At 38.8% G+C, this 27728-nt stretch overlaps 1 protein-coding gene and 1 long non-coding RNA gene across 3 annotated transcripts in view; one reads left to right on the plus strand and one right to left on the minus strand.

Annotated features, from left to right (window-relative positions):
* ATF6 (activating transcription factor 6) overlaps positions 1 to 27728 on the plus strand; it is a 229296-nt gene that overhangs the window by 188133 nt on the left and 13435 nt on the right. The window lies entirely within an intron of this gene.
* LOC130457085 (uncharacterized) lies at positions 6540 to 25941 on the minus strand. Its single transcript, XR_008916085.1, has 3 exons — positions 25628 to 25941; positions 10069 to 10154; positions 6540 to 6898 (listed from the first exon to the last, which is right to left on the minus strand). It is a non-coding gene; the product is annotated as an uncharacterized LOC130457085 (long non-coding RNA).

Raw genomic sequence — 27728 nt, forward strand, 5'->3', positions numbered from 1 at the left:
ACTGTGTCAACTAGTGGGGGTCTGTTGGCTCTCTGCATTGCATGAGGCAGCTAAATGGGTCAGTAAATAAATTACTGGGCCAGGAGTCAGGAAGACCCCAATTTAAATCTATACTTAGATGCTTAGTATTTGCGTAATCCTGGACAAGTCACTTAACTTATCTGCCTCAGTTTCCTCATTTGTAAATGAGGCTAATAATAGAGTTTACCTGCCAGGGTTATTGTGAGGATTAAATGAGATAATATTTATAAATATTTATAAATATAAAAAAGTACTTAGCACAGTGCTTTGCACATAGTAGGTACTTAATAAATGCTTGTTTCCTTCTTTATTGGATGTTGTTATTAGTTCACTTAAACATTTATTAAGTACCTCATATGTAATGGACTATTCTAAGTTTAAGACTATAAAGAAATAACAGTCCCTGTCTGCAAGTAGTTTATAATCCAATAGGGAATTAAGATTGGCTTTGGGAAGTGTGTGTGTGTGTGTGTGTGTGTGTGTGTGTGTGTGTGTGTGTGTGAAAATTTAAGAAAAAAATTGGTAAGTGTAAAGGGAAGGTTGAATCCAACTTTCTATACAAAATTTGAGAATAAAGATAATTAGGGAAGTCCTCATAGAGGAATTAAACTCTTGAACTAATTATATTTAGAGCTGGACCTTGACTGAAAGGAACAATTTCCACAGATGGAGATATTGAAGGGATATGGTAGAGATAACAATGTTAAAAAATTTGAAGGAAGGAGGGGCAAGACAAGATTGGGGAATGGTAAAAAGTACATAGATACAAAGGTGGATTAGAATAAGATAAATATAAGAAGGTAAATTGGAGCCAAATTGGTAAAATGCCATGAATGCCAGCCTAAGAAGTTTATATTTATTCAGGAGGCAATAGAGAGTCAAAGAAGGTTTTTGAGTTGGAAAATCAGGTGATTAGACCTTTAGAAAGATTAGAAAAGGCAGAAAACTCTTTTAGGAAGCTCTTAAAATTGTTTGGGTGAAAGGCAATGATGGCCTGAATGATAGTAGTGGCAATCATGGTAGTAAAGAGAAGGCAGGTGTAGAAAATCTTAGTTAACAGAATTGAGCAATTGATTAGATGTGGGAGATGATGGAGAAGGAAGAGCCAAAGATGATTCTGAGATTTTAACTAGGAAAATGGGCTGTGTCAGCAGCAGAAACATTTGGTTGTACCATAATGTATCAATCTCTGTGTGCAATGATCTCCTGGTTCAGCTCCTTTCAGTCTGAATCAATTCCTGGAAGTCATTCCAGTTCACATGGAATTCCTCCAGTTCATTGTTTCTTTTCATCTCTCCCTTTAATTGTGTGGCTTCTTCCAGGACTTCCATTTAAGAATGCTGCTCAGGTCAGAATGTATTCAGAACTTCCTCTGCCGTGCCCCTATGCTAGATACCTTCAACTCTCCTTTCTTCTTCAGGATCCTTTTATGTATTGTCTTTCCAATTGAACTTAAGCTCTTGGTGGGATTCTCAGGGCTTAGCACAGTGCCTGACACATAGTAAATACACTTAATAAATGTTTGTTGACTGACTGCAGGTTTCTGGCATTGGGTCTGAGCAGCAGGTGTGTGGCTTGCCCACTTTGATGTTTCAGTAGGCTGCTGCTGCTGCTGACCTGGCTCCTATCAGCCAGCTGGAAAACTGTGCTGGTTCAGGGTGACGGACATGTAAACTTCTCTTTGGCTTGGCACTCCTGCCCTGGTTATTCTTCTGCAATCTTCAGACTCGACTAGAAGCTGGTACTGAGACCCTGCTTTGCTCCTATGACCTGAGCCTCACAGCTGCAGCTTCTTTCTGAACCTGTTCCTCATTGATAATGCCTCATAAGTTATTTTAAAAATGGCTGGCTCAGGCTACACTTTGAGTTTAACAAGACCAAACCAAGTTTTTAGATGAATTGGAAAGTGGAAACCAGGAAAGGAGATGCTGAACTTCAGGGGTAAAGTGTTGCATAAACTGTCATGGGAAGACAATTATTGTATTGGTTGCTTTATTTATTTAAATCCTTGCCTTCTGTCTTGGAATGAATATTGTATATTGGTTCCAAGGCAGAAGAGTGCTAAGGGCTAGGCAGTGGGGTTAAGTGACTTGGCCAGGGTTACACAGCTGGGAAGTGTCTGAGGCCAAATTTGAACCCAGGACCTCCCATCTCTGGGTCTGGCTCTCAATCCAATGTATTGGCTATTTTTGGCCAGATTTGAACCTAAGACCTCCCATCTCTAGGCCTGGCTCTCAATCCACTGAGCCACCTAGCTGCCCCCTTGTATTGGCTATTTCTGCTTAACTGTTTTTCTTTGTTGCAAGGGTAAATCTAATGCTGAGGGGAAAATGGAGTATATTTAGATGAGACTGTGATATAAAAAACAAAGGACATCAAATTAAACTTTAAGAACAGGTAGGAATTAGGGAGACCCATTAGAATATTTCTTTTAGTAGCCTTAGTGGGAGATGATATGGATCTCCACCAGAGAAGATGAATGTAATGAGCTCTTAGGCAAACATGAATATTGTACTTGAAGACAAGAAGACCAAATAACTAGTAATAATTATTTTTATTTAGTTGTGTCCAACTCTATTATCCCATGTGGGATTTTCTTGGTGAAGATACTGGAATGGTTTATTATTTCCTTCCCCAACTCATTTTACAGATAAGGAAACTGAGGCAAAGTGACTTGTCCAGGGTCACATAGCTAGTAAGTGCCTGAGACTGGATTTGAACTCAGGTCTTTCTAACTCCAGGCCTGGCACTCTATCCACTGAGCCACCTAGATGCCCTAATAATAATTATACCAAACAAAAAAGCCCCCCATAGTAAAAAATTACTATGTTATTAAAAGACTTACATGTTACTTTAATGCCAGGGTCTTCCAGGTAACCTTGGACAGTTGTTTAGCATTAGAAGTATATTTAAATTGGGCTGTCTACTAGAGACTAATTTTTAATACTTGATTTTATCTTCTACCCAAACTGTAAGTTAATATGAGAAAGTGAAGTCCCCATGACTTCCTTTCTAATTATCTGAGATTGAGAGGTAGCTATTACTTGATTTTTTTTCTTTTTTAAACCCTTACCTTCCATCTTGGAGTCAATACTGTGTATTGGCTCCAAGGCAGAAGAGTGGTAAGGGCTAGGCAAAGGGGGTCAAGTGACTTGCTCAGGGTCACACAGCTGGGAAATGTCTGAGGCCAGATTTGAACCTAGGACCTCCCATCTCTAGGCTTGGCTCTCTCAATCCACTGAGCTACCCAGCTGCCCCCTATTACTTGATCTTAAATGGAAAATGTGAGGGGGGAAAAGGGGTTAATTTTTAAAGGGTTGGATTTGATTATTTAAGAGTTTAGTTGCCAGGAATTTAATTCAAAGAGATTTTATTTATAATTTCATTACAAAATGTAGAAAGAGTGAAGCAAGAAATCAGAGAGAGAATAAGGTAAGCCATCTAGCCTAAACACTAAGTAATTTATTCCCAGCCCCTGGCTCAAAACCAGGACTGGGAGAGTTGGTCCTTAGCTGGCCTTGGCAAAGCTGAGGACCTGGGGAAGTCTCTTCTGAGGATAGTCTCTTCAGAAAATATCCAAGAAAGAGTCAGCTTTTTCACTCAACATCTGTCAGTCCAGTCAGCAGATCTTTCTGCCCCTCTTTACCAGCCTCAACTCGAAAGCATGAAGAATTGAATTCTCACAGGAAGTTCCGCTCCAAGACTCCTGTCTCCACTTCCAAAAATGAAGAACTCTCCCTCACAGGAAGTGACAACCCCTTTTAAAAGCATTTTCTCTTGTGTCACTTCCTGTGGCTTCCCCTAATTCTATGTCTACCAATCATAGTTGATGTTCTGTTCTAGGACTGCCCAAGAAGGCAGTTAGTTGATTCTGATTCGTTACCCACTATTAAACACATGGGTTACAGACCTCTCAGTTCATGATTAAGTGGGATATTTGCACTTTTGGTGATTGAACCTAAAAATAGACAGGTCTCCATACTTAACTTTTAAGTAGGGTATTTATACTTATGGGGATTAAAATCTAAAAATAGACATGAGTTACAATTTAAATCTTCACAATCAGGGAAGAGCTAAAATACCTTCATTGTTACAATCATGGGAGAGCCATATCCAATCTTCACAATAACATCTAATTAATTTCCCTATTTACCTAATCCTCAGGAGGGTCTAGGGCTGACTTTTTCTGAATCAGTAATATACTTTGTGAGATTTAAAATGGTTGAGGTCTTAAACTGTAGTGATAAAAATAGTGGAAGATATAAATTGTGATAGATATAAGAGAGGGTGAGTAAATTTGACCACAGAAAATATGTTTCACTACAGTGTCTTGGGTTTAAAATCAAATATAAGGTGGTCACCAGGGAAATATTCCCAATTATTCAAATACCCAAGTCAATTGGGTTTTATAGAGATTTTAATTAACAATACAATGAGTAATCAAAGAGAGAGAGAGAGAGAGTAAGAAATGAATAAGTATGAAGAGCCTCAAGCCAATATGGCCTAGACCTGAGTCTTAAAAGAGAAATCAGTCAGTTTTTTATAACTCACCATAAGATCTGTCTAAGTAAGGAATTCTAATGACACCAGGCCAGCGTCCTTCCTCAAAGAGTCTTCCAACCATAGATTGTTTCAAAGGGCCTCTCTCAAGAGCCTCCAGAGCTCCTACCCCAGAGGGATAGAGCCCCTCAGAGGAGCTGCTCAAGGAGTTCTCCTTCAGAATGAGAGTCAGCAATCGAGATCCTCAGAATGAGGCTTCTCAAAATGAACTCCCTCAAAATCAGATCCAGCTCTTCTCTGAGCTCTTATTTTTAAGGGCAAAATCTCCTATGTCACCTCCCCTAAGTCCTTACATCTACCAATCACTGTAGATGTTTCTAAAGGACCGCCCATTTTGAATTCGCAGCTGAGTAGTTTTAATCTCTTTAGTAAGTCAGAAAAACAATGCTGCTGTGTTGACTAATTTCATTAAGAGAAAACCTCTGAGTAAGTTTTCACCTTTAAGGTCTAAGTAGTTTACAAGTTGCCCACCTTTATAGGTACTTAGTATCCCATTGTATCAATTCTAAAACAGTCATGACTCAAAGAACTTCCTGTCCCTTCCATAAGCATGGATCAAAGCACTTTTCATTGTTCTCAAGGAGCTCTCTGTCCTAAAGCAGTCCTAAGTAGGGTGGAGTAGGGATATTCCCAAGGCAAGGAGCCCCCACACTCAAGTAGAGTTCTCACCATCTGCTAGGGAATTTTTTTAAGTAGAAGATTCCCCAATGGGGGAAACCCCTAACATTCATAAGTCTGAGAAATTTTGAGGTTTACAACTTACCTTTGAACACTTAGTTCATTTGTAAATTATCCCAGCCTAGTTTCTATCTTTGGTAGAGAGCCCCAATCCTTGTAAAAGTCATCTCAGTCATACAGTAATGATGTCTACAGCAGTGGACAGATACCCCCTGCCCCCAGTCAGTGCCTAATTAATAAGACATAATTGCTTATCAGGAGCTGTTTTGATGGGTCTGTAACCTGAGTAATAGTTGCCTAGTTTGGGATTCTTGCTGAAACACATAGAGCTTTTTCTTCATATATATACATATATCTATATCTATATCTATCTATCTATCTATCTATCTATCTATCTATCTATCTATCTATCTATCTATCTATCTATCTATCTATCTATCTATATTTTCCCCCCTACCTATCTGTGCTGAGTAGGTTTTGAGAATCTAAGTATCTAAAACTAGACATGGCCAGTTCTTCCAAGTTGGTGTGTCTAGCACTGATATATTTCTAGTCTAGTTAAGCTTCTGAAACTAGAATTGTTGGAGAAACTTAATGGGGAGAAAACTCCCCTGTTTTGGGGGCCTGCCTTAACCCAAACACCACAAGTGCAACATGGTATCTATGTGATTGCCTTTAAGAATGTATATAATGTCAGCTCCTATATGTGTAAAAGGGAAGGTCATCACCATTTAGGCTTTTTCACTTGAAGGTTTCCTGGTTTGTTCTCTTATTGTATTTAATTGGAATCTGAACTCACATAGCAATACTCATAGGCCACTTGATTCAGAGAACTCAGTTGTACTAACTCATCAACATGTTGATTTAATTTTTTGAAGCAGAGTGCCATCTTACACAACAGCCCAGAAATTCCAGCCGTCTACCCCAGAGAAGTTAGGGAGGTTCAGTTCCTCCTAGAGAAACTTCAGAAAGTTAGAATCTTCAAGGAATTCCCTCTTGTTGAGTCTTTCCTTTCCTTATGTCTTGCCTTGGTTTTTCCTCTGGTCTAATGCTAAGTAATCAGATTCTTTTCTAGTTTCATAATATATAACATGAAGAGGTTAGCCTGTGTGACCTTTAAGGTTCCTTCTACTCCAAGTCTTTGATACTTTTACTCAATAAAGCAAAATATGGAAAGCATTATCTGGAGAATTGGGTGAAGCATCAAGTTATCTTTAGATCTGGGCAAAGAGCCAAAATAGAGTAAACATCAATCTGTGGCGAATCATTCAGGCTGCTTTGTGAACAGTGTTTTTATTTTTTTCAGTCAGGACACAGGAATCCAAGTATATTCCTTGAGGGGTTGGATGGTGGGGCAAAAGGAGGATTACCCCCTCAGTAAAAGGGCTTCCATTCGGGAGCAAACATGGGTTCCATTCTACTGTCTTCAGACTTCATCAGAACTCCTGTACCTCCATGAAGCAACCAGTTCTAACACTCAGGTACCCAGAAGCCACCCAGCAATGAAGACAGCCTTTAAAATGAGTCATGGTGCAGATGGCCTGACATAACAAGTGGTCTTTAGAGTCCTTGCTACATGCTTTTCCCTTGCTCTTTAGATCCTTACTGGTGTAATACTCCCAATTGAGCGACAACAAAGCTGATTAAAAGAGGGAAAGTTGAGTAAAACACAGGAAAGTATTTATCAGTAAAACCAGAGAGCTTAGTAAAACAGGGGAGTGCTGGAACTGAGTACTGAAACTCATAATCCTTCTTTGGGTTGCCATTCTCCCTGAGGTTTCTTTAGATCCCAGACATTTCTTGGGAGTTGAAGCTGCTCCTGCTGGGTTACAGAATTTTTTCCTATGCACTTTTTGAGGGAAATTTATGACAGATGCTGTGTACTCTGAGAACCCATAACTTTCTGGAGTGGAGGTTCAATTGTAGTTTTATTTTTCTGTGATAATTACAGTTTGGGTCCTGATGAGTTCTACTGTTTGGCTTTTTTTTTTCCATTCTCAAATTCCATGATTTATATTATTCTTGCCTGCATTTTACAAATGAATCTGGAAATATTAATAAGTATGTTTCCATGGTACAAATAGGTTCTAAATACAATGTGTTCAGAAAGTAAAAATCTAACTACTACAGGGAATACTGGGCTCATGGCTTAGGGCAGCTCATATTTTCTCAGGAGACAGGTCAAGCTCCATGGGGCCAGCCGGCTGTCATATTTCATTTCAGCTTCACCCAGTAATCTGCCATAATGGGAATTTGCTGAGACTTTTGGGCCAAATGGAAGCTGACCCTACAGAGGAGTCTCATATGTAATACTGTAAATTTTTATAGAGATCAGATGAGGACCCTTTTCAGTCACTGGCACTGCAGGAACAGGGAAGCATTCAAGTAAGTGCCTGTATAATGAGATTATGAAGTGCTTCTTGACTGACTTGATAACATTCAGGAACTCTAGTTTTCTTTCTAATAAATGGCTTTATACATTTAAGTATGGATTCTTTCACTTATTCTTTTCCTTTCATCCCTCTCGCTTCTTCCTCTCCCTATATTTTTGCCACCTCTTTAATTTATTCTTTTAACACCTGATACTATTCTCCTACTTTTCTGTTCTTTTTGGAAAATAAAACTGGAAAAAAAAATGGGATGGTAGATAACTGCATCACTTTGACATACTCATTGTTTTCTTTTAAGTATGTTTCATTTCCTTTTGCCATTCAGCCTATGATTTTTTCCTTCTAACTGTTGCCCATATAAGTTGCCCTTAAAATTAGTGATACTCAAATTATGTGGAAATTTGTTATTACATATAATAGAGCCACACACTTCCTAGTCAAATTGGTGTAAGCTCTTACCTCACTTGGCCTTCTAAATCAGTAAAACTGTTCTTCTAAAGTACATATTCAGGTTCAGTTTTATAGTTTTATTTTTTTATTTAGTATTACTTTATTTTCAGTTCCAAATTCTCTCCCTCTCCCTTACCTATTGAGAGGGCAAGAAAAACAAACCCATTATAAATCAGGTTCAGCTTTTAAAGACAGTGTTTCATTCTTAATCTCCTTTCCCATAGACCTTACTCAATTTAGCCACTCTTTTTTCTTTATATGGATTTTCATCTATCCCTTTGTGCATTGTAGCTTAAATATTAAATAAAATGTGAATAGGGGCCTTATTGAATAATATTAGAAAATTACAAAAATTCATGTCTGCATAGGAAACTAGGGGACATGTGTACATCATAAACTAAAAATCACAGACCTTTTTTCTGTCAGGGATTCAGAGTCCAACAAAGGAAGATTGTCAGATATCAACTTATGATTGAATTAAAAAAACAAATATGAACATTTTCCTCCCATCAAGTATATGGTTTCACTTGAATTGTGATGGTCTGGATTTCAGTTATTAATAGGGAATGGAGTTATGTTTTATACTACTATAAACTATTTTAGAATGCTATATATGAGCATCTAAGATTCCTCACTGACCTTTTCTCTTCCTACTAAACCTTAGTTACATTATTATGCCCGCAAAGATCCTGGTGAGTCAAAAGGGAAAGACAGAAGCCTATATAGGTTTGTGGAAAAGTAGAGCTAGGTCTCAGCTTCAGTAATGAGAACAGAACTATTTATTGACTGACTATAGAAGCACACGGTTTCCAGGAAGAGTTGAGTTATACTGCAGGATCAGTCAGCGAATCAGTTGGCAGGCATTTATTAAGTTCCTGCTTTGTTCCAGGTACTTTGCTAGTTTGAAGGAATTTAATTCAAGCTTACTCTTTAGTTTACTTCTGTTTTCACTGCCAAGAAATATGGCATTTGCACTGGAAATAGCAGGATTAAAATGGTTACAAAGCTTTGATCCCTAAGGTAAGGAGACAGGATAAGAACACCTAGTTACCTTTGATGGCTCAAGTCACCTGACCCAGATGGACTACATCCTGGGTTGCTAGCATCTGTGCTCTGGTCATCCTCCTCAGTTCTAGCCAATGAGAACTTTTAAGTCCCTGGCTTGGATAGCACTCTGCCTTTTCCTTGTATTAGCCAGACCCAGGGCATTCATTTTCCATTTGTGCTGCCAGTTGTGCACACTTTCCTTCTCCACTTTCTAGCTCCTATATGTGTTGTCTTCCTCCATTAGACTGTGAATTCCTTGTAGGCAGGAAATGCCTTGCTGACTTGTATTTGTATCCCTAATATTTAGTACAGGGCCTTGGCACCTCTGAGACTGTACTGACAGTGTTGAGAGATTGTGGAAAATGTGAGAGATACCACAGTGTTGAAGGATAAATATCTTGATTTTCAATAAAAGAGAAGAGAAAGTATACAAATTATTTACCAGTGAGTTTTACTTTAATTCTTAGAAAATTCTAGAATAGATCATTAAAGTGATCATGAGTGAACATTTAGCAGAGGAAGCAGTGAATATAAGCAGGCAGCTTGACTTTAAAGATTCATCATGCCAGACTGACACTTCCCCCTTTTTTGACAGGATCATTAAAATGGCCAGTCTAAGGCTTCTATCGTAGATAGTTTGTTTGCCCAAGTTTTTAGCAAAGCATTTGATAAACCATTTCATATTCTTCTTAGAGATTGTGGTTTGGGCAATAATATAGGTAGATGGTTTTGAACTGCCTAAATGGCTAGGCTTAGAGTAGTTAATGAAAAAGAAGATAATATTTAAAAATGTAACAGGAGTAGTTACTGGTTTAATGTAATCTTGACATTGTTTCTGTTGAGGTATCTCAGGGATCTGTGCTTGACTCTGCTATTCACCATTTTTATCATTAACATATATAGGCATACATTGCATACTCACCAAATGTATAGATAACAGAGCTGGGAATGATAGTGAACACTTTGGAGTCAAGATCCAAAAAGTTCTTGACAAGCTGCAGTATTGATCTATTAATGTAAAAAAATAATGAAATTGAGTAGAGATACATGTAAAGTCTTACACTAGGGTTCAGGAAGATCAATTTGCAGGTACTGAGTTGGTGATGTAACAAGGGAATCACTTTAAAAGACTGATATATATTAATTTAAGGTCGCCAAGGATTCAGCTATGTAATTCCTAAATGAAAAACTCAAGTCAGCCGTCAGCCTTTTTTGGAGTTTAATTACAATAGGAGTAAGAAAGGAATTAGAGATAGAGAGAGAGAAAAAGGGAGAGAAGGGAATAGGGCTTAAATACCCCTTCTGTTTAGGCTGGGCCAAAAGGCCCAAGCCCTTAGATAGCTGGGGCAAAGAAAAGAGATCAGTCCCTATTACTCACGTGTCCAAAATGGAGAAACAGTCTCAGAGGCCCCCACCTTCAGCTTCCTTCAGAGCAAGCCTTCTCAGAGCCCAGGAACCACACCGACCAAAACCTCAACCCTCTCCTCTCTTCAGACCCCCTATCTTTAAGGAAACCCTCCAAGTTGCCTCCCCTCAGTCCTCACATCTACCAATCACTGTTCATCAATTTCCCTGCCAATGGAGGCTCTAGCTTAACCCAGGACCGCCCAGAGGTTTCTGGCTTTTGCACATGTCTGTTGAAGGTCATATTTTCAAATGATTAAATCTTTACTCCTTTGCTACAGCCCTTTCTAAATCCTGTTAACTTGAGTAGAGTAGAGATTGGAATAATTAAATTTTGATCTAGGCTGCAGCCCTTACTCAATCCTATTAGGACTGAATAGGGTGGAGATTTATTCCAAGTATTTCCATTGTATCAATTCTAAAATCAATCAAGACTCAAAGAAATTCCTGTTCTATGCTTAAGCATAGGTCAAAGTCCTTTCCATTGTTCAGCAAAGGGTTTCTGTCCTAAAGTAATCTTAAGAAGGGAAGAGAAAGAACCTCCCATGCCAATGGGGTTCCCATTCCAATAGACTATCAGTAAGAAATTTTCCAAGTATGAAATATCCCAATGGTGAAATTTCCAACATTTATAAGTCTAAGGAAATTTGAGGTTTACAATCCCCCCTGATGATCATTGGGAGACTAGTCTCCCCATTGATCATTTAACATAATCATTTTGTAGTTCTAAATTCACTTCTAACTAAAGATATACACAATATTCAATTTTCTAGGAGAAATTAGAATAGTGAGAGAGGAAATAGAAAAGAAAAGAAAGCAAAACCAATGTTTGCTAGGCGCATTGACAGAAAGCCAAATTAGGGGCAGTCCCTTTTGGCATAAATGTTACAATAAATGTTCAATCAAAAGTTCAGTCCAATCAATCACATCCAAAGTTCATTCTTGATCTTCTTGATGAAGTGTAGGTTTTTGGCATCTTTCTGCAACAGTTCATTCTCTGGATATAAAAGTTTCAAGCTTCTTTCTTGAAGATCTTTTCTCGAACAAAATCAAAATCTTTGAAATTTTTTATAACAGTAAAATCTTAAACAAAAGTCTTGGATTTTTATAAAAATAAAATCTCAAACAAAAAAAATTCAAAAATTCTTAGATTTTAATTAAAATACAATCCCCCCTGAAGTAAGTATTTAAAAAAAAATATCAAGTTTAGCTCAGAATGCAATGTTCAGTTATGGGGGTGTATGTGACAATTATCAAAAGAATAGAAAAATAATCAAAAACATAAGAAAAATTCAAAATAGACCTTGTATAGGTCCAATTTAAAGTAATTTCTATCCCACAAGTATGTAGGACAGAATGCAGTAATATTTCACTTAGCCATTTGTAGCCAAGACTACAGGAAGTTGCCATAATATAAGAAGGAAAGAATTAGAATTCTATTTTGATGGGGAAATGTCATTCCCTTGTCTGATTTTTTCCTCAGGGATATAGGGAGCCAGCATGATAGTCAAGCTTTGTACTTGTTTGAGTATTTCGAAAAGAGTGTAGATACAAGGAAGTCCTACGACTTAAACATAAGTTAAGCGTCGCAACCTCGAGTCTCACTTTAATATTTCTTGTGTGCTCTATTGGCACTATTCAGGTTTAGTCTGTGCTCCTTGTTTTTATCCCTTTTCCTGGAATCAGACACAAACATTAATCACAGTCCTATAATATTTTATCAATAAATGGCAGGTTCCCATAGTTTAAAGCTTTTAGGCATATATTGATATTATAGCAAGAGTATATATATTAACTTGTATTACTGCAGGGAAAAAAATATTAATATTAATTATGTGTACCTTCAGTACAAAACATGAGAAAAAAATCAATTATTCTGATAAAAAAATAAAAGAAAAGAAATAAGAAAAAATAAGAAAAAAAATCAGTAATTCAATATATTCTTGAGAGAAAAAAACCAGCATCCATTTGTCTATGGATTATTATCTCCAATTCTTATGATAAGATAGAGTCACAATTCATATGATAAGATAGAGTTAATCAGTCTCAGCAGAAGATGCTTTCTTCACATGTGAGCAGTGAATCCAAGAGTCTCTTTCTCCAATCTTTATAGATGTTGGAGTAGTTAATAATATTTGGAATGGTCCTTCCCATGAAGGTTCAGTTGCTCCAGTTCGCTTGAAATTCTTGATATAAACTTTATCTCCTGGGTTCAGGTCATGCAGAGAAAAGTCTAACGGTCCAGCTTGTACTGCAGCTCCGGATTCATGAAGTTCACGTAGTTTGTGCTGTAACTCCTGTATATAGGAAGCAATAGTAATATCTCCCCCTAATAGCGATGTATAAGCCGGGGAGAAAGGCTTAGCCTGTATAGGCGGATGTCCAAAAAGCATCTCAAATGGTGAAATATGTAAGTCTCCTCTAGGCCTGCTTCTAAGATAAAATAGGGCCAGAGGGAGAATTTCAGGCCATTTTAAATGGGTCTCAGTGCATAATTTTCTAATCATAGTCTTAAGTTCTTTATTCATTCTTTCCTACTATTTGGAGAGGAGAAAAAAAACTGAAAAAGGTTAATTAATATCAACAAAATCAATACAATCTAAGAAGAATCATCTTTATTATACTGGGAAGTTCCCTGGGCACCCTCCTGAAGGGGGGCACCTCTCTGAGGGTCATTAGTACCTCAAGTAATTTTTGGACGAGCGCCATTTCTCATATATTGTTGAGTATTATCATTAAAATTTTCTTCAATTTGAGCATTGTCATTAATTTCCCAATTCCTATTTCTATAATTCTGGTTTCTAAAGTTCTTATTTCTATATTCATTATAGTTATTTCCATAGTCATTATTATAATTTCTAGAATTCTGGTTTCTATAACCATTATCATAATTTCTATAGTTATTATTTCTAAAACTATTATTAAACTGTGTATTCCTTCCAAACATCTTAAGAAAGGTTCTACATTCCATCATTTTGTGGCCCTTCTTCTCACAGAAGTGGCAAGTAATAGATTGATAATTGGATTTCTGGAGAGGGGCAATTGTCGTTGGTTCATTTTTATCTATTAAATATCTTATTTATTATTTCCTTAGACTTATAAATGTTGGAAATTTGAGGTTTACAGTGAGAAATGGCTAGATGGAAGTTCTGGAGGGGTTTTGTTTGGCTTTTTTTTTTTGCTTCATTTTTGGGGAAAAAAAAGATCTAGGGATTCTGGCAGTCTATAAGCTCATTATGAGTCAAGTGCGTTGTATGCAGCAGCCAAAAAAATTATATAATCTTATGTTTCATTAAGAGAGGAATAGCTCACGGGAATAAGGAGGTGAGGATTTCACTGTCTTCTGCCATGTTTACACAACATCTGGAATTATTGTGTTCCATTATGGTGCAACAGTTTAAGAAATGCATCGATAGCCCTGTGGGGCATCCAGAGAAACTCAACCAGAATGACTAAGTGGCTTGAGTCTGTCATATGAGGATCAGTTGAAGAACCTGGGAATATTTAGCCTGGGAAAGAAAAGATGTGGGAAAAATATGATGGATATCTTCAAATATTTAAAAGTCTACCATGAGAAAGAGGGAACAAATTAAATTTATTCTTTTTTCTCTGAGAGGGCAAAACCAGTAACAGTAGGTGGAAGAAATAAATTTAGGTTTGATGTCAGGAAAAGCTTCCTAACAATTAGAGCTGTCCAAAAATAAAATGAACTGCTTCAGAAAGAAACCTCCATCATTTGGATATTTTCAAGCAGACTGAAGGGCCACTTGAGATTGTTATAATAGAGATTACTTTGGAGTATCAGCTGAACTAAATGGCTGCTAAGGTATCATCCAACTCCCAAATTTTCTGGTTCTATATTTTACTCTATGCCTGATAGATGCCTTGGCTAGATGATTTTGGTCTTCTGTGTTTGAGCATCTTTGATGAAATTTATCTAGAGATAAGTAAACAGAATAAAAACCTACTAGGGGCAGCAAAGTGGTTCAGGGGATAGAGAACTAGGCCTACATATGAGAGGTCCTGGGTTCAAATTTGACCTCAGATATGTGAACCCTGGACAAGTCACTTAATCCCAATTGCCTATCCCTTACTGCTCTTCTGCCTTGGAATCCATGGTTAATATCGTTTCCAAGACAAAAGGTATGGTGGGGTGGAAAAAAAGAAGCGGCAACTACTAGCACCCCACACTGAACCAAGTTCTAGAAATGCAAAAAGAGGCAAAAGGCCACCCTTGCTCGTGCGGATCTCACAAACTAATGAGGGAGACAACAAGCAAACAAATATATTTTTAAAAGCTATTTATAAGATAAATAGCAAATAATTAACAGAGAGAAAGGAATATAGTTAAGGGTTTAGAAAGGCTTCTGGTAGGATGAGATTTTAGTTAAGGAGGCTAGTAGGTAGAGATTAAGAGGGAAAATATTCCAGTCATGGGAGACAACCAGAGAAAATGCCCAAAGCCTAAGAGATGGAGTGTGGTATTTATAGAACAACCAGGAGGCTGGTATCAATCAGAAGAGAATTATAGGGGGGTGTAAGCTGTTAGAAAACTAGAAGGGCAGGATTTGTATTGAGAGGTAATAGGGAGCTACTGGAGTTTATTGGGGAGGGTGAGGCAGGGAGGAGCTGTGAATGAAAGGATAGGGTGCAAATCATGAATTGATTAGGGCGTATTTTAACGTGTTTTTGACATATGTGAAGATATTTGTGCCAAGTGTTTTAAATCTTAACTAGTAGAAATAGTACCAACCAGTTAGAACTTGATTTTTTTTTAACATCAAAGGTGATAAAATTCAAGATAAACTTCAAAACCATTACACTGTTTTTCTGATGTGAAAAATCTTTGAAAGAACAGAGTATCAGATCCAAGACTAGACTTCAGCCCCTGCTTAAAATGCTGTATCATCAAGGTCTCTAGTGCTGGCCCCTTAGACTTGAGAGTTGGTTCCAGATAAAAGAGCTTACATTTAGCAGGTTCACAAATATGTTAAGATTACATAATGCCTATTAACTTTAAATGTAAGCAGTCATTGCAGTTTACAGTTGCTTTGGGTTTATAATGCCCAGTTTGAGAGTGTTGTAGTTTTTTGTACCTAGGTAATAGTCTGATTGGTGCTAATAGATGAGCTCATAGTATGAAAGTCACAAGGCACCATGGACTGTGGAACAAGCTGGATAAATTCAGGCTTTCATTTTGTGTTATGATAAACTTTTGGAAAGAAACCATAGACCAGGGCTCTACATATATCTGAGAAGAAGCCTTGTCCAAGTTTCATCCTCCAGTCTTTTCCAGCAAAATGACTTATTTAGTTACTTGCCAAACACTTTATCATCAGCTCTTATAGTAGATTCAGGCATTTTACTTGGAAAGGGTCACAGAGTTCTAATTTTTATAAAACATAATAAAAACATGTGAAGGAATCTGTGAGAAATATTCACTTTTAAACAACTGATTGTAGGAGGTTTTCTTGTTGATAAAAGACACAGGAATAGCTGAACACATTTCCTCAGCAGTAGGTAGCATTTCCTGAGGACAAGTAGAAGCTCATATATTTGCATTGTTTTCCTCTTTGGAACTGTTATGTGTTATCTTTGTGATAGTGATTCATTGCACCCCCTCTTCATAACTATGTATTAATCAACCTTTCTGCTCTGGTAAAAATTGTGGCGCTCAGGAGGCTCTGGAAGATGTCATTAAGAATAAATAAAATTCTCGTCATTTCCAATGTAGCAGAATATTAATCTGCCGAGTGCACTAGACTAGCTTATGAGTCTGTAGCTGGAAGTCATGGAGCTCAGGAGGCTCTGGAAAATGTCATTAAAAATAAATAAAATTAAAAAGAAATAAAATAAAAAAGAAATAAAAATTTCTAGTGTAGCAACTTCCTCTAGAGTGTTTCATATCTTCTTCAATGTAAGTCTTGGTCACATTTGATGGGTTGTAGAAATACTCAGGAATTGTATATTATCTTTTGTCAAAACTGATCAGTGGGGGCAGCTAGGTAGCTCAGTGGATCCAGGCCTCCAGACAGGAAGTCCTGGGTTCAAATATGGCCCAGACACTTCCTAGCTATGTGACCCTGGGCAAGTCACTTAATCCCAGTGGCCATCCATTACAGTTCTTCTGCCTTGGACCAGTCTTAGTATTGATTTTTTAAAAATCTTTTTTCCATGGTTACATGATTCTTATTGTCTCCTTTCCCTCTTCTCCCCCTCCCCCCCGCCAAAGTTGATAAGCAAGTTCACTGGGTTTTACCTATATTATCCTTAGTATTGATTTTAAGACAGAAGGTAAAGCTTTTTTAATTAATTCATTTTTAAAAACCTCATCAGAGGCTTTATAAACTCATTAATCTAGACCTGCTTGTCTTGTGCAGCTTAAAATGAAAAGTAGTTTGAGGGTGGGGGAGAAAGGAATACTCTCACTCTCTAGTCATCACTGGCCCAGAACAGAACTTCCTTCTGAGAGTCACCTGCCACAACCCCAGATGTTCAGGGAGAGAGATTTTCCCAGTGAAGCCTTAGAGCTATTGCTGCAGATGCCCAGGGTGCAAATATGTCATGAGTCCTCTAAGGGGCTGGCACCCAACTCAGAGGGGATAAGGTTGAGCAATCATATAGCAGAGAGATAAAAAATATTGGAGATATCTGGTGAGCCAGTGTAGTGGGGCTTTGTTGGAGAGACAGGCACTATGACTGACTGTCACAGAAAGGGGTCTCCCCCATCATTATGGGCTGTTCCCACATCCCTTGGGATGCCTCCATGGCTTTCTTGGTTAGGAGACCAAGGTCACCAACTTGGAGAGCCCTGACCTGGATCATGGAGTTCATTGTACAGTTAAACTAGAAGCCAGGGAGGTAAAAATACCTTTCCCAAGGTCACAAGGGGTTTTTTTTTTTTTTAAGGTAAGTGGTGGTACTGGGCTTTGGACTCGGGTTTTCTAATTCTAGATCTATTGGTCTTTTGATACACCACACCTGTAGTATAGAATGTTACAAGAGTCAGCTTGTATCTCTGCCTCACTGTGTATAAAGATGAGATCTCAAATTGCCATGTCTAAGACAAGGACCTTAAAGCCAATTCATTCCTGACTATTGATCTGTCAGTGTTTCAAAGATTTTTAGTTTGAAGGACTCTCAGCAGCCACCTAGTCCAATTCATCCTCCAAAGGGAATTGCCACTGTACCATCACTGCAACATGCTTTTAAACTAGATCACAGCAGTGATCATCCAGACTCTGACAGAAGCAGGACCTCCAGGGAGAGGAGCACCTTCTACTTTGGAATAGCTCAAAATAGACAAAATGATAAATGCAGTTCTTTAAGTGCTATGTGAATGTTAGCAATTATTGTCACTCCTACTTCTACAAAGATTTTTGTGACATCAAGTCTAAATGTGTCTCTGCAACTTCTACTCAAGGTCAACTTCTACTCAAGGTCCTTCACTATTCTGGTTGTCTTCTGGATGTTAACCAGTTTTTAAATGTGATGCTCAGAACTGAACAAAGTACTCAAGATATGGCCTGACCCTGTAGGCCCAGATATTGCATGTTGGGCATGGCCCATACACTAACCCTTAAGTTCAAGTTTTTCTTTTCAGGTTTTAGAGAACTAACCAGGAATTTCTATCTCTTCCTTGTCTCTGTCATTTCTCTGAATCTACCCACTCACCATGCCTTAAAACTCTAGTTAGGAGATTTAGGGTGGAGAGAGGAAGATGGTGCAACATCACAATGAAATCTCAGTCTGTACTCAGCTTGATAGTCTCTTACTAAAGGGGTCAAAGGGTTTGTCTAGAGACTAAAGGGCACCATTCCTGAGGCTCTCCACCTCTCTGACTATAAGGAGGCACAGCTTGGTTCTTCAGATGTATGGATCATTGCAGTACTATGTCAGAATCAGGAAATTAAAGCTTGAGTTGGTTTCTCAGATTAGCTTGTAAAAACCTTTTTAAACCCTTAGCTTCCACCTTAGAATCGAAACTATATATTGGTTCCAAAGCAGAAGAGGGGTTAGGACTAAGCAATGGGGCTAAGTGACTTGCTCAGGGTCACGTAGCTAGGCAAGTATCTGAAGCCAGATTTTAACCTATGACCTACTATCTCTAGGCCTGGCTCTCAATCCACTGAGCTACCCAGCAGCTGCCCCCCTAGATTATTAATGTTTTTATAAGATGAGCTAATTTTATATAGATTGGCAAACACAATTAGCATTTTAAGGGAGCAGAGCTTTACTGGACCCAATCAATGAAGGCATCTCTCCCTTTTTTCACATGAAAATTTTTAATATTATTTAAGCCAAATAATAATGTCAGAGAATACACTGTAGCCCTTGGATTCATCCCAGTCAAAAGCCAGTAAGAGATTTTAAGTTATGGCAAATAAAATGGTTATTCTTAATCACATTAATATAATTTACCTTTTTAGAGCAACATTCTTTCCAAAGTATTTTGCAAGAGCATTTTTGTTGTTGTTCAGTCATTTCCAATTTTTCATGACCCTATGGACCACAGCATGTCAATACCATCCATGGGTTTTTCTTGGCAAAGACTGGCGCAGTCTGCTATTTCCTTTTCCAGTGGATTAAGGCAAATAGAGGTTAAGTGACTTGCCCAGGGTCACATAGCTAGTGAGTATCTGGGGCCAAATTTGAACCCAGATCTTCCTGACTCCAGGCCCAGTGCCGTATCCACTGAGCATTTATTGGGATTCCTTCCCTCAGGTGATATAGATAATTGTATTCTATCATTGGAAAGCATGAATGCTTCCATCTTTTAATTCAGATTCTCTCTGTATGGAAGCAGCATGGAGTCATGGAAAGATAGGTGCTTAGCACACTGCTAGTGAGAGGGATACAAAGACAAAAGAAAAATAATCCCTGTCCCCAAGGAGGGAGAGACCACACATATGTACACACATCTACAAAACATACACACATACATACAAAACCACCTGTAGACATGTGCCAAACCATATAAATCCCATTGCAGAACCACATGCATATGTATGTGTGTAAAACCTCATACATATGAGTATGCAAAACCACATGTGTATGGAGTCATATATGCACATATGTATGGAACTATACACATTGCAAACCACACCGTGTATGTAGGTATGTTCAAGATAATTTGTGCATACACATGTGCAAACCACACACACATTCATTGCAATACCATCTGTGTGTACACAGGCGTGTTCTGAATGTCTGTGTGTGTATAGTCTGTATGTGGTCAACTTAGCAGAGGGCTTGGAAGGCCCCGAGGCAGGGGGAGGACCAAGGAAAGGCAATGATGCGTTGTGTCTTGAAGGAGTTGAGGGCTTCACGAGCAGAAGCGGAGAGGGAAAGCATTCCAGGAGTGGGAGCTGGTGCAGGCACAAAGAAGAACATTGCAGCCCATTGGCCGGACCCCAGAGCACATGAAGTGGAGCATTGTGGGAGAGGAAGGAAAGGGAGGCTAGGGTTTCCCAGACCAGACCAGAGAGGTTTTATTCGCCTTTGTGTATACTTAGGGAGCCACAGGAAGTTCCTGAGTTGGGCACTGACACGATGAGGCCCGCCTTTATGATGACCTTGCTGGCCGCTTTGTGCTAGAGGGCTCAGAGGGGAGCAAGAGGACTAATTAGGAGGCCCTTGCAGTAGTTGAAGTGAGAGATGATGAAGTTCTGAAGGAGGGTGAGTAAGAGAAGGGGACCATGCTAGAGAGGTTGGAGGAGACATGACCAGATTTGGCAGTGAATCCTTTCTATAGGATGGATGGACATGATGATGCCAAGATGGTGCCATGAGCCTCCTCCCACTCAGATCAGGAGCTCTAGTGCAGGAACGGAATGTGCCACCAACGTTGTGAGAGGAGTTGGGCAAGTTTCTGGTCCTGGCAGCCCTCTCGGGCTGGACGTTGCAGCAGTTTCTGAGCCACACTGGGCAGGGGAGAGCCCTGGAATGATGGGATCCTCCCTTTAGTCCCTCTCATTTCACAGAACAGTCACAGTCCTGATGACCACCCCGGCAATGATTTTCTTGTCAGCCAAGTGTACCTTCTGCTTATACTGCTTCATTGTATAGAACAAGGAGGAGTTGAGCAGTTAGAGTGCTGACCCAGAGTCGGGAAGGCTTGAGTTCAAATGTGGCTCTGCTACTTACTAGCTGTGTGACCTTGGACAAGTCCCTTTGTCTCTGCTTCAATTTCCTTTTCTATAAATTGGTGATAATCAAGCTGTTATACAAATGCTAGCTCTTATTGTTAATTGTTATTATTATGGCGGGTCATTCATTTATTCAATGAGCACTTCTAAGTACTGACTCTGTGGATGTTATGCTAGAAGCTAGGCCTGGAGATATGAAGTGTAGATAAGAGAGAGTCCTGGCCATCATCAAACTTCCAGTCTAACAGGGGAAGAAGACTCAAGCACACATAACTGTAATATACAATATTTCATGCTAGATCCATTAGAAAGCATGTCAGAGTCAAAAGGAAAGTTCTTCCAGTCTTCGACCCTAATTCAACAAAACTGCAGAAGCTGCAGGTATCCGTTATCTTTAATGAAAGTCATAAATGTTTATTTAATTGAACATGACCGAACATATCCAGGAACTTCAGAAAGAACTCCGCATGGTAACATCTACTTGATGTAACTGACCGGAGTTTCTCTGAAAAGTGCCTTTTTTGCTGGGTCACTGACGCCTCTTGGTGACTGCCTCATTGAGGAGCGTGAGAAATTCTCTGGAGTTCAGAAACAAAAATGACATACTTGATGGTTTATCTGTCATAGCCACAACCCAGAATCTGTGGGAATTTGGTTTCCAAGTTGTTCTCAGATAACGTATGTGTTACATTCCTCAAGATGACCAGGAATGAGTTTTGGCTCTACCAACATTTATGTTCACAGTTGAATGGGGTATTGGGATGTGACATTTGCCCATCTCTGCCCATTGTTCATCTGTCTCTTGGATTTTTCTTTGTGGTAGAGCTTGGCCTAAAAGTCTGCGCTTCTTTGTAAGATATCACAGATCCATACCATGCTTTTCATTCCAGCTATTATCCCTATTTCTGTCTCTTCTCTCCTCTGTTCTGTTCTCTTAGAGGAAACAGACTGCCCTGTGTCTACTTTTTCCCATTCCAGTCTATCCTAAACACTAATTCCAAAATAATATTTCTAAAACACAGGTCTGAGCATGTCACTTCCCATGCCAAAAACTTTTTAATATTTCCCATTACCTTTTTAATAGTCAGACACCTTAACCTGACATTCACAACTCCAGCATGCCTCTCTGTCTGTAGTATTCTACTGATCCTTCATATTAACCCTTCACAAGTTAGTTTGAGTTATTGTTCATCCCCCAAACAAGCTCTGCACATACTTGATTTTTTGTCTTTGTTCAGATTATTCCTTCCACCCCCAAATCTCCCTTTCCCTACCTCTCCATTCTTGACTGTCGCATTCAGTTCAATTCAAACATTTATTAAGTATCTCCTGTGTTCTGGGTCTGGGTTAGGGACAAAAATGAAGAGCTAAAATTCTGTTACAACAGAAATACTACCCATTTTCCAAAGCCCAGGTCAAAAGTGTCCCTTTTACGAAGTTCTCTCTAATCATCCCTATCTAGAAATAATCTCTCCTTCTTCTATATTTCTCTAGTCCCTTGTGCCCTGCTCAGGATATCTTTTGTTGTATCTGTCCACCTCTCCTGTATGGGAAAATGGCATGCATGTCCATACTCATTTTGCATCCTTTGTAGCTTCTTGCACCTAATTAGGTGATCAGTAAGTGTTTATTTAGTTGAATTAATAGAGTTGTACTTCCCAAGTGTCATCATTTACTATTCATCATCCCAGCATCCATGACCTCAACAATAAATCAAATGTGAAATAAAAACTTACTAGCTCATATAAAGGGGACAAGTTCACTATTTTTTAAATTTAGTCAGGTTTTTCAATAGTTTTTTTTCCAAAGAACTAGAGCATGAGGATCTGATTTTGTTTTTGTTTTTATCATGGATCAGTTTTATAAGTGTGTTAGCTAGCATCTAACTGAGAGCAGATGAACAATTGTCCTGTCAAAAAAAAAGTTACTTTTTTATAACACACACAATAACTGCATAGTCTTAACATAAGTGGTTACAATCAGTCTGATTCCCTTGGATTTTAAAATCATGTCAAGTTCTTGGGTTTGTAGGGTTCTTTGTTCATACATATAGGGTTCTTTGAATGGAAATTTCTCAAGATATCCACAGTGGTGCAGAGTCCGTGACTACTGGCCTCCTTCTCCATCTTCCAGTGCTTATGTGTAAATCCATAAGCCAAAATGATTTCTGTAGTTGTCAGTTCCTACTTCTGTCTACTCAAATACATGACCCTGCCTCAAAAACCCAGTTGTACTTTCTTAACTGAGCAACTGGGGCAAATAAGTGTTCAGTTTTTATTAGGCATCCTCTCCAGTTTGGTTATAAACCATCTTGCCCATCTTTTCTAATGTTTTCCTCTTTCAGAATGCTTTAGTCAGGATAAATTAATTTTTGTGAACTGTCAGATAGTTTTGAAGGATAATTTTGTCCAATAAGAATCAGTGATTTCAGTTCCAAAATTATTTCAAAATAATCTCCTAAATACAATTGTAGACCTTTCTTTACCATAATATGTTTACGGGATAGTATGTCACACATACATGTAAGGTCGAATTGAATTAAATTTAAATAGATGGCCTTATCCAAAAGATATACTTAATGATTTTCATTTTTAAAAAGGAATAAAATCCTGTATGGCCAACACCTCATTAAACTGCAGTTAAGAATGAGATGAATTAACCATCTCAGATGCTTAAGACATATGTGGCCTTCTGCTTCCAAAGTCTTGTTAATGTAGTTTGACTGCATGCAGAGCTGCATGTTGCAAAGCTTAAAGGGAGCAATAAAACTATTTATAAATCCAGACACCTTTACAGGAGACCCGTTTCCTTGGTTTCACTTATGTAATCCTGCAAAATGATCAGCTGTAGGTAACTGAGGGAAGTAAACACAAGGAACTACTCAGTATCTCAGCTTCCCTGGACATTATGTGATTGGAAAAGCAGCCAAGTCTAATGCAGACTGAGAAGTGCTGATGTTTTCAGTGGAGAAAATGAGGCTCAGGATAGCAGTGTCTCAACAACATTGGCCTTCAGGAATGTTTAGTCACTTGTGAGTTGGGCTCCCAGCCTCTCATTCTCCCTCCTCCCTGCCCTGGCCACATACCACTTTACCAGTATGGAGATTAACATCAGATTTGAATATCATGCAAGCAGCTTGTGCATCCAGGCTAGTTGGGGACTTTGTAGTAACAATGGTAGGAAGGGGCCCATATCGTTACAGTGCTTTAGTTAACCAAACTCACTCAGAACTTAAAATACTTATGGCATAATTTATCACCTTCCTTGGTCTTTTACCCTAAGATGGACATGACATCTTGTCATTCATTTTCTTTTCTTTTCTTTTCTTTTCTTGCCATCTATTTTCTAATCACATATATTTATCAGAGCAAATCTGGAAAGTCTGAGTTGTTGCAATAGTTACTAATGGTGGTATTTAGTGTGTGAACAATAATAAATGTTTGTCTACTTTTTTATCCTTTCTCCTCATTTGAGGGCCTAGCCAGTCAAGTCTTCCTCTTACTGAACTCTTCTGCTACCTGAAATATTGATCTAAATCTCACCTAATATTGATTTTAAATCATTATCTACCCCCAAGTTCAAGTTTCTTACACAGTCACAATTTTTTATAGTATTGGTAACGTTCCCTTATCAAATATATTAAAAGCAGGACAGATGAACTGTGGAAACAGGAAGCTAGCACTGCTGTCAGTAATCCTAACCAGTTCTTCTCCCATTAAAAAGCCTACCAGTAATCAGCAACAAGGATTGCATACCCTAGGCTTTGGGATGATGATCTCAGACTGGACTTCATAGCATAACTGTAGAGCAATTGGATTACATGGACCCTAAGAGTGTGTGTGTGTGTGTGTGTGTGTGTGTGTGTGTGTGTATTTTTAATTGGGTAGTGCCTTATATGGTGCAGGAAGGGGATGGATGAGATACCTGGAAATAAATTCTATTACAAAAATAACACCAAGATATTTCAAATTGGCTTGTTTTTAGATATTGATTGAAGTAATCAACTATAACTTGTTTTTTTTTAAACACCTCAATATGAAGGAAATGAATAGCATGCCTTCTAATCCCTTTTTGTTTGTTGCTCTTCCAAAAGTTTAAGACAAATGTAGCATTTTTCTGCACTTCTACACAGCTGTGCGCTCAGTTAATAAATATTTCAAAAGCAAAGGCAGAAATCCTGAGGAGGAAATGCCAAGTCCCAGAGAGAACTAAAGATTTCTAAACACCAGAAGTATTAAAACAGTTATAGAATTATCTAATTTAACTGAAAATAGACATTTCATTTTAGGTTGAAGCATAGTATATACTATACTATATGAAGTCACTCACCAAGTCCCTCATACTAGTCATTGAAGAAATAGTTGTCTCCAAGAGTAGCAAGGATGGTACAAGTAAAGAACCTTGGACTAAGAACCAAAACATCTAGTTTCCAATTCCAGCTCTGTTAATTCCTGCTTTGTGTTCTAGAACAAGTTACTTCCCCTTTCTGGGCCCTAGTTTCCTAATTTGTACAATTAATGGACTGTCCTTGATGATAGCTAATTCCATCTCCAAGGCAATGTAATATTCTTGTGTGACTTGCTTTTGTGAGAAGATGGTCTTTGTAGGGCTACTTTCTGTACTTGATCCTCAGGGTTTATTTACTGCTATGTAAATAAACCATATGTACATAGATATAGGTATGTTTTCTTCATCTCCTTTACTAATGTGTGGCCATTCTGCCTCCTCACCTTGAGGGTAAGCTTCTCAGGATCAGTGATCACCATTTCTTTCATAATTCCTTGTAAATCCAATTGTTGGGCTTTCCCCTATTTCCCTCATTCGTCATATAGGTTGAGTATCTGATTTGTCAGGACATCTAAGGTGGTCTTAATCTCCTCTCCAAGGGCAATCTAGTTACAGGTGATGAGACAGACACAAGATACTTACAGGAGGTGAGAAGGGCTTTGTCCCAAGAAGTGTGGAAGAGGCTTGTATGCAAAAGACAGAAGCAAATATACCCTTCAATATTATCTATTATAGAAGGCATACATGGAAACCAACATCACTGAAGTTGGCTTCACATTCTTGGACTTAACCCATTGTGCACCAGCTGCCCCAAACAACATGTCCCTTCACTGCTGCTGAGTTCTGATCACTATTGTGTCCCTCGTGCAAAATAGCCTTCCATACCTCCTACAGGTTCATCTGCCTGATATCTGTTCTCTCAGCCTCCCTCTTCTGTTCCCTAGCCTGGGCTTCTTGCCATCATATTTCTTCATTCATGTTCTTGTATACCTCATTATTTTGTCAGAGCTACCTTATTCTGAGGTCAGAACTGGAAAGAAACTCAGGCCCCCAAGCCCAACCTGTGCCTGCACAAGAATCCCCTCCCCAATATAAAGGTGGTTATCCGGCTTGGATGCTTAGTGACCTTGAAGAGCCCACTGTCTACCTCCCACATCAGCCCATTCTATATTGGACACCTCTAATTCTTAAGAAGGTTTGTTTTTCCCCCTTCCTCAAGCCAAAATCTTCATCTAGACAAATTCTACCCATTGCATTGAGATCTGTCCTCTGGGACCCCACAGAAAGGCAGATGTTCTCTTGGCCTCCTCTTATGACCCTAGCCAACCTCAAGGTCCACATCAATAAGGTTAGACAGTGTGTTAGAGAAGAAAAATCAATGGACTTCAGCTTCAAACTCCATTTCAGACATATGTTCTAAACAGTTCATTTTTTCTCCCAAACCCTCCCTTTTTCCTACATTCATTCAGGCTCACCATTTTAGTGTCGTCCTCTACTCCTCATTCTCACCACACATCTTATTACCTCTTGTCAAATCTTGTCATTTTGACCCCCCTCATTTCTCCTATGTGACCTTGTTCTCTATGTGATTGTGGGACAGACCTGCAAACCTTTTACTGGAACTATTTCAGTAGATTTCCAATTTGTCTTCTAGCCCTGTCTCTGCCCACTCCAGTTCATCCTCAGCAACCCAAGTGATCATCCTAAAGACAACTCAGGTCTGCCTTGTCACCCTCCCACCTCTCCTTGCCTCACCCCCTCTCAGGAAGTAGCAATGTGTCCTGTTACCTCCAACATCAGATAGAAAATGCTGTTTGGCAGTTGTAGCCTTTCACAGTCTGGCTCCTTCCTGCCTTCTTACTCTTTTTCACTCATTCTTCAGAGCAGCTACAGTGGTCTCTGTCTCCCAGCTTGGGGCATTTGTATTAATTGAAATTTTCCCATCTCACCTCTAGCTCCTCCTCTTCCAAATCCCTTTCCTCACCATAGTGCTACCCCTCTGAGATTACCTTCTGTCTGTGCTTAGATGTTTTGTATTGCATAGTTAGGTGCTTGTTGTCTCCCCCCATTGGAATGTCAACTCCTTGAAGGTAGGAACCAGCTTTTGCCTTTCTTTGGTTGCCTAGTGTTCAGCTCAGTGCCTGGCAATAGTAAGCACTTTGCTTATTGATCCACTATCTGACTTGAAAGTCCCATTCATTTTTTGGTGCACCTTTCATTTTTATCTTCATAGCTTTTCTTTATCTCATGCATTACCCTTTTGTGGCCATTCAGCAGTGGTTGGCATAGTCATAGATCTGACTTCTTATTGTTTTCCTCCATTGAGCTCATTACCAGATCTTTAACTACCCCACTGATTATCCAGTATCATACAAAAGGACCTTACTGGCATCCAACTTCATATGCACAGAGCAAAGTTTCTTACACTAAGTGTAGAGTTCATGTCTGGAAATTCTGAACTGGCAATCTGACACTTAGGTTATCATGTTCATTTGCAAATGAAGTGTTCATGAAATCTTTTGTGTGTATATATGTATTTTGATTTTGTAAAACATATTCACACTCAGTTCTATTTGCATTAAAGATTTTGGTTTGCTTATTAGTCATCTCCCAGATGGATTACCCTAACAGTCTCTTGGCAGGCCCTCCCTATTCCTCTGTCGTGTGTTTACGGGCCATTCCCAATCCCACAGTGCCTAGTGTTTTTTCCACCACTAGTGGTCAGACACTTTCTCTGGCTTTC

This window comes from Monodelphis domestica, chromosome 2 (assembly GCF_027887165.1).
Source record: "Monodelphis domestica isolate mMonDom1 chromosome 2, mMonDom1.pri, whole genome shotgun sequence".
Taxonomy (NCBI): domain Eukaryota; kingdom Metazoa; phylum Chordata; class Mammalia; order Didelphimorphia; family Didelphidae; genus Monodelphis; species Monodelphis domestica.